Source organism: Lolium rigidum, chromosome 3, assembly GCF_022539505.1.
Source record: "Lolium rigidum isolate FL_2022 chromosome 3, APGP_CSIRO_Lrig_0.1, whole genome shotgun sequence".
In the NCBI taxonomy this organism is placed as follows: domain Eukaryota; kingdom Viridiplantae; phylum Streptophyta; class Magnoliopsida; order Poales; family Poaceae; genus Lolium; species Lolium rigidum.
Window position 1 is genome coordinate 382,515,281 of NC_061510.1, and position 19,120 is coordinate 382,534,400.

General features: G+C 41.2%; 1 pseudogene; it reads right to left on the reverse strand.

Moving 5' to 3' along the window:
• LOC124697539 lies at positions 1-5,589 on the reverse strand (annotated as a pseudogene).
• Positions 5,590-19,120: the final 13,531 nt, after the last annotated feature.

Below are 19,120 nucleotides of genomic sequence, written 5' to 3' on the forward strand. Positions count from 1 at the left end.
TTAGGCAGCTTTGAGGAGGGTACAAAGTGAGTTGGACGCGTTGACACAGAGCTTAAACTTCTCCTCGGCAATGGCCTGCAAACATAACTAAAGAGCACATCATCTGTGAGCATCTGCGGATTCACAAAATAATCTAAGACTGACAGTTGGTTCGGTTTGCGCCGTTGTTTAAATCACACAAGAACTGAACTGGTTACCTGTGAAGAGCCCAGGGTGCTTGTCAGGGTGCCACCTAAGGGCAGACGCACGGAACCTGCACCATCGCTACAGGTAATTCATGTCAGCACCAATGGGATGCATTGATACAAAATTTTGTAATGGTGGCAAGACAAAGGCAATTTGAGGAGCCATGACAGAGGGGAAATTCATGCTGTTTTGACATCATCTAGGGTTAGTGGACCACACAGTGGCAACCAAAGGGTGACCCTGTGAGCATGTGAGCCAAAGCCGGTTATTTCACTGATGCCGTCAACATCGTCATTTTCGTCTACGCTGTCGCTTGTAACTCGCTGTCTTCGTGATGCACCGGCCTGTCTAAAATCTAAATCCAGACGATGATCCTCCAAAGTGAAAACTCTCACATGACATACTAGACCAAATAAACCATGCTCCTCACTAAAGATGGTTTCGAAAATGTTTTCAGGATTTACGTAAGCTACTTGAAGTGTTCTGTATGGTCAATAGCACAAATCAATGCTATAACCTGTGAAAGTGCAATAAAGCACTGCATGAAACAGGAACCACACAATGTAATACTAATATATAATCAGGATCCATGTAGTTGATATGTAGGCTGTAGCAGTTGTTTGCTGGTATATATTCTCAAATGTCGCATGTTTCCATGTTAATAAATCATGTCCGCGTATGTAACTATGTAAGATATGCAGAAAAGGCAACAATAACAGACCATGCAAACAGCTTGATGAGGTCCTATGGGGGCCACTAGAGTGATATACAATCTACACATAACAATTCAGAAATCCTAGATGACCACGTTGATATTTCCAAGGCAGCATCACAGGAAACCCAAAATATGCATCTATTGTGCTAAGAGAGAACCATACATTTTCTTTGATGGTGTACTCCTTGTCGAGACTTTGTTGAACTGTGATCCTGAGGTAATTTTTCTGAAGGTTTTGAATCGTGGAATATCATGTGAATTGACAAAGCTGCCCATACGTCCATCCTGGAGGGAACACAGGTGCATCACAAACTTAAGATACCATAGCAATAATAAATGGATGGTGACTACGGAATAATTATTGGTATATGTCTCCGACGAGAGACACCATATTAATCCACGTCACCTGGATTATTTTGATAAAAAAAAGGATGTACCTAGTGCTGAGAGCTCCCGCACTGTGCGGGGTCTGGGGAAGGTGTTAGTGGCAAGCCTTACCCTCACGAAGTGCAATGTGAGGAGACCACGACTCAAACCTGGGACCTCTCGGTCACAGGCGGTGAGGCTCTACCGCTGCACCAGGCCCGCCCTTCCGGATTATTTCGATAGAACTATTAAATATGTGGCTATGATTTAAAAAGTATTATTAGTTATGTAACCTATTTAACACACTATATGTTAAGAAAAATACGTGACATGGTCTATATTAAAAAGAGAGAGTTAATCCAAGTAACATAAGTTCGACAACCTTCACAATGTGACACAATGTTAATCCAAGTAACATAAGTTCGACTCGTGTTTGTGAGGTCAATGTGCAAGTTTGAATATAAAATAAAAATGTGCAAGAATTTATAGATTATCTTAACTTACTATATATTTTATTTCTATTTTCTAAGAATAAATAACGTGAAAATATGCAAATATAGTCTAGATGCTTAGTCTAATTTAATACTCCATCCGATTCATATTAATTGACTTCAATATGAATGTATCTAGAACTAAAATATGTCTAGATACATTTATATTAGAGTCAATTAATATGAAACGGAGGGAGTAGAAAATTATGCATTCTCGATTTTCTTACACAAGCATGCACTTTAAAAAGGTTAACACATAAGAATGTAATAATAATAATAATAATAATAATAATAATAATAATCTAAACTACTTATAAAAGCAAGAAGTTGGCAGGAACATTTAATCTCAGCCATCTATCTACTGAGATCCTGTGGCCTAGCATGCTCCAATGACATTGCGCGTCCTTGCGAACGAATTGTCCGACTAATTTGGAAACCTTCCATTAAATTAGCGGTTATTTTGGAAACAAATCTCCATGCTGCCGAACGAATCGTCCGACTAATTTGGAAACCTTCCATTAAATTAGCAGTTATTTTGGAAACAAATCTCCACGCTGACGAACGAATCGTCCGACTAATTTGAAAACCTTCCATTAAATTAGCAGTTATTTTCGAAACAAATCTCCACGCTGCCGCAAGCTCCAGAATACATAGGCTGCATCCCTCTCCACCTAATCTATCACGCATCAGTGATGAAAAATCATTAAGCTTATTATGATATATATGTTGCATTACAATTTATATCAACAAATCGAGACGTGCATGCATGTACATACTAACTAGTAATAATAATAATGGGAGATAGAAATTGTTGTACGTGTGTAATAGTAATTGAGTAATAACGATGTGATATACGCTGATTACGACATTATATAAAGATAAAAAGGAAAATCATCCGACCGTCGATTTCACACAATTTTTCAAAAATAATATATTATAACGTTAGACTTTTATAATTTTGTTGAAACAAGTTAGTAGACCTTTGATCGGTAAAATCTATTTCTTCCTATCACATGCGTTTTAGCGCTATTGTGATTACTGATTCGTCCACCAATAGCTTAATCAAACTATCGCCTTTCAATTCATTGGTAGCAGAGTCATGGGAATATTGCCTTGTGATATTAGCACCCTCGACGGAAACCTGTGAACTTCTGCCGCCGAGTCAAAGATCGATGCATGTGTATCCTTTGTTTGGCTGATTTCCCACAATGGCGGTGTTTTCGAAAACTCTTATCTTTGCAGAGCCCCTTAATTAGCCCAGTCAAGGAAGGATAAGAAAGTTCCAATGACAAACTCAAATAGAAATTTCACCTGTATATGAGGTGTTGACTTTTCCATATAGAAGGTAATCTTTCAGGGCCTTCTTTCTTTCTGCTCGTTTTTGACGAACAACGCATCTCCCATATTTCTGTTGAAGAGTTAATATCAATCAGTGTCAAATGGTACCTAATAATTGTAACGCAATCAAGTTGAAACACCTAAAATTATTTTACTTTTTGACGAATCGAATTTGCTTTCGCTACTGCACGCCTCACAGTAAAACAGCTAAAGCTGCCCAATTTCATTTTGACAAATCGAACTGTGGTATCTAGTTTTAAAATCTTATTTTCTATCAAGTTTCCAGAAAACCATAAATATTACGAAGAGCTCTATTTAGTTGCATGAGCACGCAACCGATGCTGCAGTGCAAATTTCTATAGAAACATGAATCCTACACTTTTCCTACAAAATTGTTGTGAATCAAAGAAGGCCTTAGTTTCGTTTGGAGGGTGTGCCCTGTACGCAGTTACTGAGCATGCTAATTCTTATCTTGAATTTGCATTAGGTATCAGGCATCAGGCATCACGATACAGCAAATCACTTTGTATGTTTCTATCTTGCCTTTGCATCAGGCATTAAGTTAAATAGCTGATATGAGATTCTGGAATTCCAAATATGTTCGATATCAACTATAATTATGCTGACGGTAGTAACTGAGCATACTATATCATGCATTTGCATCAGGCATCAAGTTAAACTGCTCATGTATGTATGACATTGACGATTCTCATGTTCCCAATCAAACAACAGTTGACATGGACGGGCATTAAGTTAAATAGCTGATTTGAGATTATGGAATTCCAAGTATGTTCAATATCAACTAGAATTATGCTACTACAGTGCAAATTTATATAGGAAAATTATGCTACTACAGTGCGATTTTTCTGGAAAGAAGGAAGGATAAGAAAGTTCAAATGACAAGTCAAATAGAATTTTCACCTGTATATGAGGTGTTGGCTTTTCCATACAAAGGTATTCTTTCAGGGCCTTCTTTCCTGCTGCTCGTTTTTTACGAACAATGTATCTCTCATATTTCTGTTGAAGAGTTAATACCCATGAGAACTATATTAATCAGTGTCAAATGGTACCTAATAGTTGTAACGCAATCAAGTTGAAACACCTATAATTTATTTTAGTTTTCCGATGAAGCGAATTTTCTTTAGCTATTGCACGCCTGACAGTAAAACAGCTAAAGCAGCCCAATTTCATTTTGACAAATCGAACTGTGGCATCTAGCTACAAAATCTTATTTGCTATCAAGTTTCCAGAAAACCATAAATATTACGAAGAGCTCTATTTAGCTGCATGATTACGCAAAAATCCCAAGGAAGATTTCTAATAAAATACATCTTAGTACCTTAGTATAATTCCTTGCAGTCCCTTGCATTATCTCGACACACTTACTTGCTATCTTCCTTTTACATCAGTCATCACGATACATCAAGTCACTAGGTACGACCATATCTTGCATTTTCTTTAGGCATTAAGTAAAACCGTTGATCTGAGATTATTGACTAGTTAATTGTCCAAGGACGAGCCAAATGTGTAACACTGAACACATGGAGGTTCATCGTCCATAACCAATCAAGATCTTGGTGGTTCAATATTCAGATTTGGGAATTTAAGTGTTCATTATTGTTAAAGAATCATGCTCAGATGCTTAGTTTAAGAGTTACAGAATAAGCATCTAACGGTAGCATTTACATGAATGTACCTACCAAAAAAAAATCCAACATGCTGGGCACTGCTAGAGCTTACGATTTTACAGTTGCATATAGACAAGAAAAGTTAGCAATTATCATCGAACTATGCCAAATGTTCCTGTGCGCATGTAAGCACATTTCACACATGGTAATCGATTCGACAAAACTAACTTTATCACCGCTCATCTTTTCGTAACTAGAAGAGGATTGATTCACTAGAAATACTGTATAACGGGAAGAGAAAAAAGAGGAAGAGAATTCAGGCGGCCAGACCTTGGAATCCCAGTTTGCCATCCACTTTGCGGGCGAGACAGGCCTGGAGTGGAAAGAAGCCGCTGCACAGAGGTGGTTCCGCAGTCCGGGAAGGGTCTCGCTCCATGATGCGGCGTTCATAGCTGCGCTACCCGCCGGCGGAGGGCGAATCTCCAGTTCTCCCTTGCACAGAGGAGAAAAATGGTGATCGAGGATGACGAAGAAGATTTAATCTGGCATCAGCGGTGGCCTCCTTCCTCCGCCGCTGGGATTTTTAGCCAAACACCGCACCTTTCTTCCCCGTCTCTCTCGCCGGCGGCCGTTTCCCTACCCACGCACCTGAGAGAGAAAGCCGAATATGGGCCTCAGGACAGGCCCATGAGGTTCAGCCCATCTCCACTCGACCATCTCCCGACTCAGCCCGGACTTCGTGACCAAGTCGAGGTCGGTCTACTTCTGACCAGTTTACCTTCCTCGCGGCCGCGGAGTCGTGATCGCCGCCAGACAAATCGATCGCCGTGTCTCCATCGGAAAACCGCAACCGCTCTCCTGCCATGGCTGCCCCCAGCTCCGGCGACGCGGCTTCACCATGGTCTTCTCTCCCCATGGATCTGGTCCGCCTGGTCGGGTGGCGGGTGCTAGCGGGAGACCTGCTGGATTACGTCCGCTTCCGCGCCGCGTGCACGCATTGGCGATCCAGCACGGTCTGCCCGCTCGGGCGCGGCATCACCGACCCACGCTTCCACCCTCGCCGGTGGATGATGTTACCTGAGGGCCACGGCGTCCACCCTGCCCACGGCAAGAAGCGCTTCTTCAACCTCTCCACGGGAGCTTTCGCCAGGGTTTGTCACCCGTTTCTCACCGGCCTCGATCGCGTCCTCGACTCGGTCGACGGCCTCCTCCTGCTGCAACGACGCTACAACCCCACCGTATGGCTCCTTCACCCTTTCACAGGCGACGCCGTGAACTTTCCGCCGCTAGTGCTCCTCCTGAAACCACACTGGGACATGGGACAAAATAGTTCGGCGGAGCTCAATTTCGTCACATCCTTCAGCGTGAGTGCGGATGGGACCGTCACGGCCATGATCGTGCATCAATATATCATGCATGTATTCTTCGCTACGACCGAGGATCAAGAGTGGAGCGTCTCGGAGTGGTGTCTCCCTCCTCTCTCCGCGCCAATATCATTCCAAGGGAAGCTATATATACTGGAGCCTCTAGTCGCGCATAGTACTGAGCAACATATACTACGGCTCGATCCACCTTGCTATGAGCACGACGTCGTAGTTCCTTCTTTCATGCCACCAAAGAGGATTGCAACTTGTCCGACGGGCATAATCTCCTGCTTGCTTGCTGAATGCGACTCGGAGATTCTACTGGTCGGTTACGATGATACGCTGCTTCCTACATCCAAGCTAGTGGTCTACAGATTAGCTGATCTTTCCATGGGCAAGGCTGCACCGATAACAAGCATTGGCGGCAACACTCTTTTTCTTGACATCAAAATGAGTGTGTACATTACGTACATCGGAAAGTGTATGACTAGCAGCTCCAGGGCGATGCCTATCATCGCGAACAATACTATCATATGCAACCACTACGGTTATCCTTGGCAGTATGACCTAGGGACCGGCATATGGTCGCAAATTATGGGCGAATGTGTCGATCAGGGTCAAGGCGGCACCAGAGGTTGCAATTGCAACCTCATCCACCACATCTATCAGAGTTGCCATTGTAAGTACCGACCGGTGGGGGACTGGTTAATGATATGATTCTATTGTAGTTCCTCATCTACAGACTCAGTATCCTTAATTAATTTGTGTAGCTTCCAGCTGAGATGCTGAGATGATATTGATGAAGTTTTTTTTATTGGTGATGTATGCGTGCTTCCATGTGCATGCGTGTGTATTTTTTCCTTTGATCTTAAATTGCGTCAGTTGATATGGTTTTACCTGTTGATTTGCCACAAGCTTTTTCTACTTAGTTTGAAAGGGCAAAACCTTTGCCCCATTCATTGAATAAGAAAGAGTTTTAGTTTGTTACAAGCCGAGTGAAAAATCGCGATACAAAAGGACCACTCTCGCGGCATGATGGAACCCAAGTGCGTAGCACCCGCCGCGCTCCATAGAGCCGCATCTCTCTTAATTTTAGCTACAACAACAATCGGCATGGTAGAAACATTACGGAATACCCTCGCATTGCGCTCGTTCCAAATCTCACAAGAGGTAAGCATGATGAGCGACGCGAAGGACTTTCGTATATTGCCATTGATGAACACGAAGCGAAGCCACCAATCTTCAACCGTCTCAAAGTTAGACCAAGTGGAGGTGTTGACCGAGATGATCCCAAGCCAAGAGAGTAAAGAGTTCCAAATCCTCGTGAAGAGGAGGTGTGCCGCTGACTCGGGTTCCCTCTTGCATAATTGGCAAACCCCGCAATTGGTCCACCCACACTTTTGGAGCCGGTCGGCCGTCCGAACACGATTTTGCAACACGAGCCACGCAAAAAGCTTGCACTTGGGAGGGGCCCAAATTTTCCACACCGCCTCGGGCATATGAGAGAAGGTCATGGCCTCAAATTGGGCCTTGTATGTCGACGCTATTGTGTAGACCCCCGAGTTGGTGAACTTCCATTTGATGTCATCCGGCGTGCCCTTGGTAAGGCGGACCTCATGAACCCTTGACCATAAATTCATGAACTCGGAGATGTTGTTAGTCGTGATGCCCTCTGAGGTGTTGATCTTATCAACCCAAAAGTCAAGGTGGAGCCCATTATTGACGGTGAAGTTCTTCCGCCTAGAGTGGTAGCCGCATAGAAGAAGTCCATATACGCGTCATCGCAAGGGTGGTCCGCACCGATGAAAGCTTTAGAGGGATCTTTCCAAATAAGCCATGGCCACCTAAGCCTCAAGGCTCTCGCAAACTTATCCAAGTCAATGATGCCAAGCCCACCCCTCTCCTTCGGCTTACAAACAATTTTCCAATTAACTTTGCATTGGCCACCCAATACTTTATCCATCCCCGCCCAAAAGAAAGACCTCTCAGACTTGTTGATGGTTTGCAAAACACACTGAGACACCACAAGCGACATGATGTGGAAGGAATGTGGGGGCGCACAGTGTGATAACCCGATTTTTCGAGTTATTATTTAAGTAGAATGAAATGCTAATTTACTTCTAATTATTTTATTTGTGCTAATCTACTGTGCTCAAAGTATTTGCTAAAAAAGTTCATGCAATAAAAATTGGAGCTAATTGTATTGAAGTTAGAACATGAATTGTTTGTACATGTCAAGTGCTAGTAGTAATACATGTACTATCGATCGAGTGTGCATATATAGAACATGGGGGCATGTGAACCCACTTTTTGAAAAGTTCCGTTTGTAATGTCAAAACATATTTTAAAAATCGAAACACAAAATGATTCCTAGATGATCTCAAATATGTGCCCTGGACATGAGTTTCGTGACGAAAAAACTTTTTATTTTGTCTCGGCAAAAAAGTGAAATTTTGCAGGGCTATATAGCAGTATATATGTGACGTATTTTGTCTTTTTTAGATTCTGAAATAAAAAAATGGTTTCTCCGCGAAAACTTTCTACGTATACATGAAACATGCGTACATATCCGGATATTTTTATTTCAGAATTTTTTAACATTTGGAAAATACATTTCCAACTAGGGTTCACATGCACCCATGTTCAAACGGGACTTTTCCCTATCGATTGAACTAGCTAGTAGCCTAGTACTAGTTTGTGTTAGTGTTACCTCACACGTGAGAGGAGGATATAATTGTAGATCTTTTCTTGGGCTGGTTATGTCGGCAGCAATTGTTTGTTCAGTTCTAGTCAGAGCCGTGAGCGGCAAGGTGCACGTTAGATATTTAGCTGGTCCAGTCTTACGTGGAAGTGTGCATGGTGGTTAATCTTCTCTTTCTTAATAGATGGTCCTATTTTACTGCTCTCACAGCAAGCCACGTCACTAAATTAAAACTTTCACCTATCTACCCGCACGCCCGATGGCCCTTGGCTCGGCAGACGACACGCCCCGGCAGACTCAGACTGCTCATAGTGGGAGTAACTTAGGTAGTAACATCACACATTTCAAGATGTTTTGGTGACATGGCATATCAATAAATGAAAAAAAAGAGGAAGGTGGTAACTAGCTATGTTACCATAACATCACACACCCCAAGGTAAAATGAGTCTACAAACTAGTAAATGAGCCTTTGTATGATACCATCTCTAAGTTACTTTGCACTATGAAGGTAGTAACATGGAGTAGTAACTTATGCATGACACCACCCTATGTTACTCCCCACTATGAGCAGCCTCATAGCATGTCAGCACGTCTCTCCGCACCTTTCAACATGGGCTTTCTCTTCCTACATGGGATCGAGATTGATATCCCCGCACCATCTCTTCCGCCGCCGCGACCAGTGGCCTCCTCCAACGCGACTTTTAGCCTCCTCACCATTAATCTCTTGAAAGTGCTGAATGCATCCCGCTTTTATGGAGTAGAAACTGCTCGGTTGAACTGAACCGCCCCGCTTCTTCCATCTTACAAAACTACCTCGTGCTGCCATCTACGGAGTACATCGACCACGCCCGCCTGCTCGCGTCGTCATGACTGGCGCCGGTCTCTACTCTGGTAGTTGGCCACTCACGATTTACAGTCTCGCTTTTTTTTGCCTAATCCCACAACCCGTGTTTCTAAATCTTTCAGGTTGCGGTCCAGCCCGGCTCGAAGCTGCTTGATGTATTGCCCCACTCGATTTCATTGGATTATACTGTATGTGCAACTCGCTCAAGGCCCTCCGATTTGATTGAGTTTCCATTGGATTCTGCGTGTTGGTCACTGAAGCTAGCATTAAGCAGCTATCATCAGGTGTATGGCCAAAGGACGCTGGACAGTAGTAGATGCTTGCTTTGGTACCGAAGCTCTCATCTTTTATTCTCTTACTCCTAATTTTTAATTTGCATTGGATGATCACATGCATCTTCAAATTTACTACTCTTGCTGGTCGCATGTATTTTTGTTACCCTGGAATCTCCCCTCAATTAAGTAATTTCCTTCCATGGAATCTTCCGTGGAATACAACAGTATTTACTTCTTTTTAGTGTCAGGCCACAGGTGCTAGTGGATGTTGCCGGCTCTGGAGTGCGGCCGCTGTCCGGCGGTTCATGCGGGAGTCAGTTCTCTAGGACATCGTAGGCGAGAGGCACTTGGATGGCAAGAACGTTGCTGACAACAGGTGGGTACATCATAGGTAACATGACGGTGGCCAACCATCGCCGGAAGCAGTGCCTGTTTCTATTTCTGCTATTCTCTCCCAGTTTGCTTTCATGCGCCCCAAAATACCAACGATTTTTTTGCACATTATATCAGTTTTTTACAAATTACCATGGAAGCTTGCTACGATGCTTGATCTAGGAGGTAATCTGGATTTCTGCAGAAAACCAAGAGTCCAAGAGATTGATCCCCTTGATCAGGTCACCTGGATGAGGCGTGATGTCAATTACTTCATATGGATAACTGTTCACCCCTCGGTCTAATCTCAAATTCTACTTTCATGAACGGGAGAGGTCTCAAGTGCTCCTTTGCGGTATGCATTTTTCTGTTTATTTTTCATCAATTCTTCCAAACAATTATGTAGATGACTCTTCTGGCCCTTCAGGGATCAGGGTTACCATCGTAAGTGCTAATCTACTACTGGTACAACTTCATTATGTTAAGTTTTGTTTTGTTTTGGACTTTTGGTGCAAATGTCAACTATATGGTCTGAATATTTAAGTTGTCAAAATGGTGAGTGCTTTTTACATGGTGATTGGTTCGTGGCCACTAACCAACATTACCAATCAGCTTTGTGTATATCATTGCGTGCAGTTTGGCTTAGGCAGAGAAATCTTTTTTCGGAGCAGCATCATTCCCTGTTATTTTTCAACTAACAAAGCAATGAACATTATGGATTTGGGGCTCCTGCAAGAATGATCTCTTACTCTCAAGTATATGGGACTGAATGACTGATAATATTCTTAATGGAATCCCATCGATAAAAAGTTCTTAATGGAATAACTTCTTTTTTCCAGATGTGAATTTCCAGTGTCACTGCAGAGCCCCCCCTTCAGCTATTTTTTTCAGATCTATTTTTGATGATGCCTTCAGCTATTTAAACCGTATTAGGTGGTTGCTCATGTGTTTCTTTAAGTAATTGATTCTTACTTTGAGGTGTCTTTGGCCTCCTATTGTTTATCATTCTTACATAATCATGCCGAGTACTGCCAGTACAATGTACTTCCTTACCAAAAGAAATAACATCTTTTTTTGGTATGTATTCATCTATGAGCTGCACAAGAAAAAGAAGAGTTAGCTAAATTTATATATCAGTACCCCAATCTGTCTGACAAACCCCCAAAAGATGTGTTATCATTACAATGCACATTTGAACATAGTATATATTACAATATTTCCATGTGTGAAGTTTTTAGATCTTTTGTTCTTCATTTGGATTCTCTTGCGTCCGTCCAGAGCACATGATATAAAAGCAATTTCCAGTTATATCTGACCCTATTTTGTTCATTAATTCAGCATGGTTAACACAGTGATTTAACATTTGGGTGCAAGTGAATTCAGTTGTATTTTTTGAAGTCGGTCTAAGCTAACAGAGTACCTTTTATGTACTATACAAATGTTTCTTTGCTCTTACAAGTTAGCCTTACTGCCGGGAAGCATTGAATTCATGTTAATACAATCCATCTATTCATGTATTCATTCAACATTCGTATGGAAATATCAATATTGCTTCGGATCTTTCTTTGATCTCATATATATCTCTTTCTGTTCAAATAATATATATTGTGCTTTCAAGTTTCTCTTCATAGAAAATAGAAGATACAAGTTCCGCAGCAACGCGCGGGGTATCGTCTAGTATAACATGTGACTGAGTGACACGTACGTACCTAGCTTAGTAGTGAAGGCGTTCAGATATTTCAACTAGCAGGCGGTGGTCATCTCCTATAATATTATACTATATATAAAAGCTAACCTGGTTTGCTGATCTCTCATGCCTCCAACACACTGTTCATTTGGCGCATGAACAGTAAACGCAATGAACAGTACCGGCATGCTACAGTGCACGATGAACAGTACATGCGATACAGTAGATTCTGCTGATGGATATTACCGATATGCTGTAATGGGCTCTAATCATGAATGGTAACACCATGTAACTATGGCTAATTCTAATTACGGCATTGTAATTATTTGATGTTTTGCATGATTTTTCGACAGTTTTTTGGCGGTGCATTAATCCACAATTTTTTTGGCAGCGGTCCATTATATTTTTTCAGCAGTAATTTTCTAACAGTGATTTTTTCGCTGTAATATTTTGACCGTAAATCTTTGTTACAAAATTTTAAGATTGTTGCATATCTAAAGTGCCATCTACAGTGTCTTCATTTTCCGATTTTCTATTTGTATATTATTCGGCGTGCTAATGACAGCGAGAATGGAGCCCCCTCAACGCCAACGACTACTATGTCGGCTTTTGCTACGTTCTTTTTGTGTTTTTGATGTCAACTATGAAACACGAGATTAACTACCTACTATTAAATATTTAAGGCCGCGTATTTCTCCGCCAGTCATTTGCAACGACGCACAAGGGTAGTAATTTTTACACGAACCTTCAACCTTAACCGTGGTTTTGGACAATAATTATCGGCCGATATTTCTTTAGTAGTGCATAATTCTTCAACGGTGATTCAGAAAAAAAACAACATCCGCCCCCTCTTTTATGTCGGGAAAATAATGTTGTGTTTTTCTTCAGTAACATCGAACAAGTATACTTACACCACTATCAGCCGCATTTCACCTGGGATGACCTTCTTTTACGGTAACTTTAGAAAGATATATTTACTTTATCACCCGTTACCTCTTCCAGCCGAAAAAATACCAACATTTCCTTTTGTAACAACACCGAAAACAAAAGCATTCCACCATCCACCACCTATTTTACCGAGCACTTCTGCGGTACTCAGCAACCCGGATATTGTTTTGTTTCTACAATATTTTAACCAGCGATCTAGAAACAAAAGCACTCCATCATCCGCCACCTATTTCACTGACACTTTCGCAGTACTTCAACAACTCAAATATTGTATTATTTCTACAAAATTATAACCAACGATCTTGATACCAAGAGCGCAGTCAAGTGTTAGATGTTTCTTCAACTGTTTTTTAAAAGGAATCCCGCACTCTTAAAATGAAAAAACGCTGTTTTTTAAAAGAATGATGCAACGTAGGCAACACGGGCGCGGCGTGCGCCGCGCCGCAAACTTCCTAGTACTATATATAAAAGATGATGGGTTTGCCCTCACCACATTCATCTGGGTACTGTTCACCTGCATGAACAGTGCACATCAATAGTGCACACCTTGTTTTTTTGCTTTTTTGGATTTTGAAAAATTTCTCATACTATTTTAAAAAGAATCTGATGGTAATTTCTCGCAGTAGATCATCGGATTTCGTAACAATTTCTCAAGCTCGCAATATTTAAAGACTCTAATGGTAATTTCTTGCGGTAGATCATCTGTTGAAATAGTTAGCTTTTGTAATAATTTATCGCGCTTACAATATAGCAGTTATTTTTTGCAAGACGCTAACTACATATAATTCCCAAAAAACAATTTTCGGTGCAATCCTTGAACGTCAACAGTAATCTTCCGGTGTCAACTACGAAATAGATCGTCCATTACCTAATATTTAATTATTTGATGGCACATATTCCAACGATAATAATTTCTAAACGGTGCAACGGCGTGGTATTTTCAACCTCAAGTTTAGTTTCAGCAGTAATTTTTTGTGAGGCAGCAACAACCTATGTTTTCCTAGAAAGCAATTTCTTAGTAGACATGTTGAACTACCTGCTATTATTTATTTAAGGCCGCATATTTCTCCGCCGGTCATTTTGCAATGACGCATAAGGGTAGTAATTTTTACACAAACCTTCAACGTCAATCATGGTTCTGTATAGTAATTACCCGCCGATATTTCTTTTGTAGTGCAAAACGCTTCAACGGTGATAAAAAAATCCGACATCCGCCCCCTCTTTTACTCAAGAAAAATATTGTTGTGTTCTTCTACGGTAGCATCGAAAAATATACTTACTCCACCATCTTCTAAGAAACTTTAGAAAGATAGATTTACTCCATCACCAGTTGCCTCTTTCGGCTGGAGAAATACTACCATTTTCTTTTGTAGCAACATCGAAAACTAAAGCACTCCACCATCCGCCGCCTATTTTACAGGCACTTCTGCGATATTTCGGCAACCCAGATTTTGTTTTATTTCTATAATATTTTAACCAACGAGCTAGAAACAAAAGCACTCCACCATCAACCGCCTATTTCACTAGCACTCCGACGGTACTTCAGCAACCCACATATTGTATTCTTTCTACAAAATTGTAACAAACGATCTTGATACCAAGGATGCGGTCAAGTTTTTAGATGGTTCTTCAACTGTTTTTCAAAAGGAATCCCACACTCTTAAGCCTAAAAACGCCGTTTAAAAAAATAATGTCGCACTGTAGACAACAAGGGCGCGGCGTGTGCCGCGCCGCAAACTTCCTAGTAAATATAAAAGCAAACCCCATTTGCTCTCACCACAACACTCTGAACCCTGTTCATCGCGTATGAACAATGCATATGATGAACAGTATTTACGGATGAACAGTAATATCTGCATATATATTGTTCAGTAAATGTTGACAGTAATTTCTCCAACAATTAACGATACAACGGCAGAAATTGTAAAAAAAATTGCAAGTTATTTCCCGTAGTAAATTTCAGCGGTAATTTCAAACATTGATTTACTTATGCAAAGAAATCTTATGTTTTAACTTTTCTACAGAAACTATCTACGGTTATTTTCTGCAGCAATTTTCAATGGTTATTTATTACTTCATCGATGCAAATTATGAAGTTTATTATCTCACACTGATTTATCGACATGTCAATTTTATTTTTTTCTAGTCTCCTATAAATTGGTACACACCAGTACACCAGCCGCTGCAGCTGCTCGTATCCGGAGAAAGCGAGTGAGACCAGTGCAAGTCAGAGAGCTAGTGAGAATAGTAGAGAGAGGCTGCCACCAGCATGTGTATATTGGAGCTGATGAAAATTCACATAGGGGAGGATGCTGCCAGTCCATTGTAGAAGATCGCCGAGGGCGTAGATTGTCGTTTCTTTTGCCCATCGGATTTCTTTTGGCGGCGTGGATTATCATCTTGAGAAGAGTTGATCTAGAGATTATTTGCTACAGGTATATCGGAGGAAAGCTGCTTTTATACCCTCTCATGCATTTTGTAAAATAGATTTTGTTGTTAATATTCATGACATATATATTAGTTGATATGAGATATGTGAATCTTTTCATCGGAGTATTTGTGGACTAATGCGCCGGTATCGGTATACGGTGATGGATCCGTGTGAGCCACCGATACGAGCCAGGCATTAGAAATGAATATCAATTGGAAAGTGAACGGGTCGTGAGAAATAACAATATTTTTTTAAAGAGAAAACTTGGTGCTACAAAGGTAAACATATTGTACCGGTTACAATTCAGGTATGAGACTGACTAAGTTCTCCGCTAAGATGGCCCTGTTATGGAACGTGTCGATAATGGATCCGTAGGAGCGATCGACATCAGTATATTCGGGTGTTCGGGTTCTAGTGGGCTAAAGGGCTCTGCTCTTCTAGCGCTTGTGTGGTGGTAGTTGAGGCTGTCGATATCGGAGTACCCCTCTGCGGAGTGTAAAATTGTGGAATTTTACCCATGTGACTCTCGGGTTGGGAACGCTTACTTTCATGTGTGGCACCATGATTTTAAATTCATTAATTACTTTAATCATCTTTTAATTTTCAGAAAAGCATTTCTATTTTACAAATTATATGATTGTGTATAATCGGTTTGCTGAATATGACTTGTCGTACTCACCAGCTCCTAGTTTTTTAGTGGCAGACATTTTTAGCGGAAGACCTCGTCATCGAAAATTAGGCGGACCAGTGGGTGGAAAGCAAATTAGAGAACTAGTTGTAATTCTTGTGTAATTGTAAAGAATGTTGTAAAAATGTTGTGTTTGAGCTTCTCGAGATCCACTATCCTAGTTTCAGCCTGTATTTTTAGCCATGCGCGAGTATAAGCCTCTTGATTTATAGACGTGCGGCGGCTATCTCTTCTAGGCCTGATCTCGGGACGTGACACACAGTGCCACCACAAAAATCATGAATATACGTGGGTATTTTCTACTTATATCCTCATGATTTTTGTACCATGAATATGGGGGCGCACGGTGCCACTTTATCTCGTCTTCAACTGTTGCGATTATGCTACCGGACCTGCCTTGTGAGCTCTATTTGAGAATGTGTAATGCATTCTAGAATCAGTTGTTGCAATGAGCGGTAGAGGCAGTTTTTGCAAGGACTGCAAGAGGGGAGTACCTGGGAAGTTCTTTTCTGACAACTTGAGGTATTTCCCATCTAGGGATCCTTGAGAGCTCGACGTCTAGGGAAGCATTAGCAATGGCGTCTGATCTACGTATTGTTTGGAGGTGGCTAAGCAACATCATCCGGGAGTGTAAGGATTGGGCAAAACAATTAAGGAGGCAGTATTGTAGTGGTGAATCCCATAATTCATCTTGATATGGTACGACGTCCTTGGATATTGGTAGATCGGTGTGGATGGGCAATCCACCAATGAACTTATATATACATGTTATTATAGCTGATTAAATAAAGAGTGGGGGTGTTTTCTCAATAAAAAGAAGTTGTTGCAAGGTTAATAAGTCTTTTGTGCGAGTAAGTTGGGATTTGTTGTTTTACCCGATTCATTTACCTTTTTACAATTTCATGGTCATCGGACGATGTTTTCCACTCTTCATCCTCGAGAGTTGGCCGTGAGATTAGGAAATTGCGTGTGAAGCTTTTTTCCTCACTCGTACTCAATATGCATTTCATAGACATGGCTCAGTCTGGGCAATGCCACATAACTTCAAGTTATTATTTGTTGTTGTGTTCCTTGTTGCTCTCCACATTGCCTACAAAAAGTGGACAAATTTTGAGTAATGTTGAGCAAGTTCCAAATTTTTTGAAGTCTTTAGAAGCAAGTCGACGCCACGCAATGCATCCCCCTCCGGTCCATGTTGGTCATCCAGGATAGGTGGGCCCCACTATGGTACTCTTCGGAACCTTCTATAACCTCTGTACATTACCGAAAAATCCTGAACTTTTCTGGTAACCCTGAAAATGATTTTCCATATATGAATCTTATTCTCCGGACTATTCCGAAGCTCCTAGTGATGTCATGGATCCAATCCAAGAGTTTGAGCAACATTCATTCTCCATTTCATATTTCCTTAAATAACATCGAACGTTAAGTGTGTCACCCTACGGTTTGTGAATGATGCAGACATGATCGAGACACCTCTTCCAATAGCGGGACCTAGACATCCATACTGGCTCCTACACATTCAACGATGACATTGTGATCGAAATAACCAGAAGCATTCATTACCAATTCCATTTGCCGCGTGATACTTTACTTATCCGAGATTCAATCATCGGTATCTTCATGTCTAATTCAATCTCGTTACGGATAAGTACTCTTTACTCATTCCGTGATATGATATCCCTTGTGACCTAGTCACATGCTTGCAAGCTAATTGGATGTCATGTTAGTGAGATGGTCCAGAGTATATCTCTCCGCCATTTGGATGGACAAATCCCACTGTTGATCCATGAGCTTTAACTCTCACTTTCAGAATACCTAATGTCACCTTTATAACCACCTAGTTACAAAATGGTGTTTGATGTCACCAAAGTATTCCTCTGGTACGGTGTTAGTGATTAGCATGATCACATGGTCGAATGATTAGGTTACTATGCTTTTGAGAGATACAAAAAATGAACTTAATGACTTTATCTTATTTTTATGCTTAATATGTGTGTGTGCATCATATCATTCTCATAATGATATGATCTTGTTACTAACAACATCCAATGTTAATGACCAGGAAATCATGATCAACAATTAATCAACAAACTAATTAAACGAGAGACTTACTAGGGACTCCGGTTTGTTTACAAAGCACACATGTATCAATGTTTCCAGTTAATACAATTATAGCACGGGGTGTAAACATCTATCATAAACACAAAGATATAATAATAACCACTTTATTATTGCGTCTCGGGCATATCTCCAATAGTTTTTCGGTAGCTTAAGGCCCTTCGTGACATCTTCATCATGGATGAGTGGACCAAAATAGACCGGGTCAATATAGAAGGGTTGGCGAGCTGCATGGCCAGTGTCTATTTGATTGTGGATGTCATATTCTTCGTTTCTACCTTGGCGTTAAGGTGTAGGGACTATCGTGCGATCTGTTAGATCTAGGTGGACCATGGCCTCCACCTCCTCCTTTGCTAAAATGGCGGTGACGGCGGTGCGGGTGGAGGTGGATAATTTATGTTGTCTCCGTCTTGGGACCCCCCACGATACTCATACTTGCTTCCGCTTCCTTTGTAGGTGCCATCCCTATGGCTGCATCTTCCACTGTGATCGTGGTGTTCATCACTGTCGCTCCTTCTTCCTCCCTAGTCCTTCCGACCATCGTCCCGCCTAAAGTATGAATATGATGGCCTGCAAGAACACATGATTGTGGGAGCATGAATTTGTGGAAATATTTTCCTAGTTTTATATCAAACCCAATGAGAGCAAGAAGGCAAGTATTATTGTTGGCGTTTACTACAAGTGTGAAGGTGGAGGTGGTGAGTTGGAAGTAATGGCTGAAAAGTAATTGAGAGTAAGTAAAGAGGAAATAATAGCAAAAATGAAATAACCGATTGTGTTTGGAGTTTCCTGCAGATGCGAGATTGGGCACAAAGAGATTATGGTGATAGTGAGTGTGTCATCTGAATGGATATATGAATACAACGTGAATGTGAAATTAAATTTTTTATATTAAGATACAAGTAGGCGAGCAACCCTTAGGGCATCTATCTCCTCCATGTCTAGATCAACAGACATTATTGCCC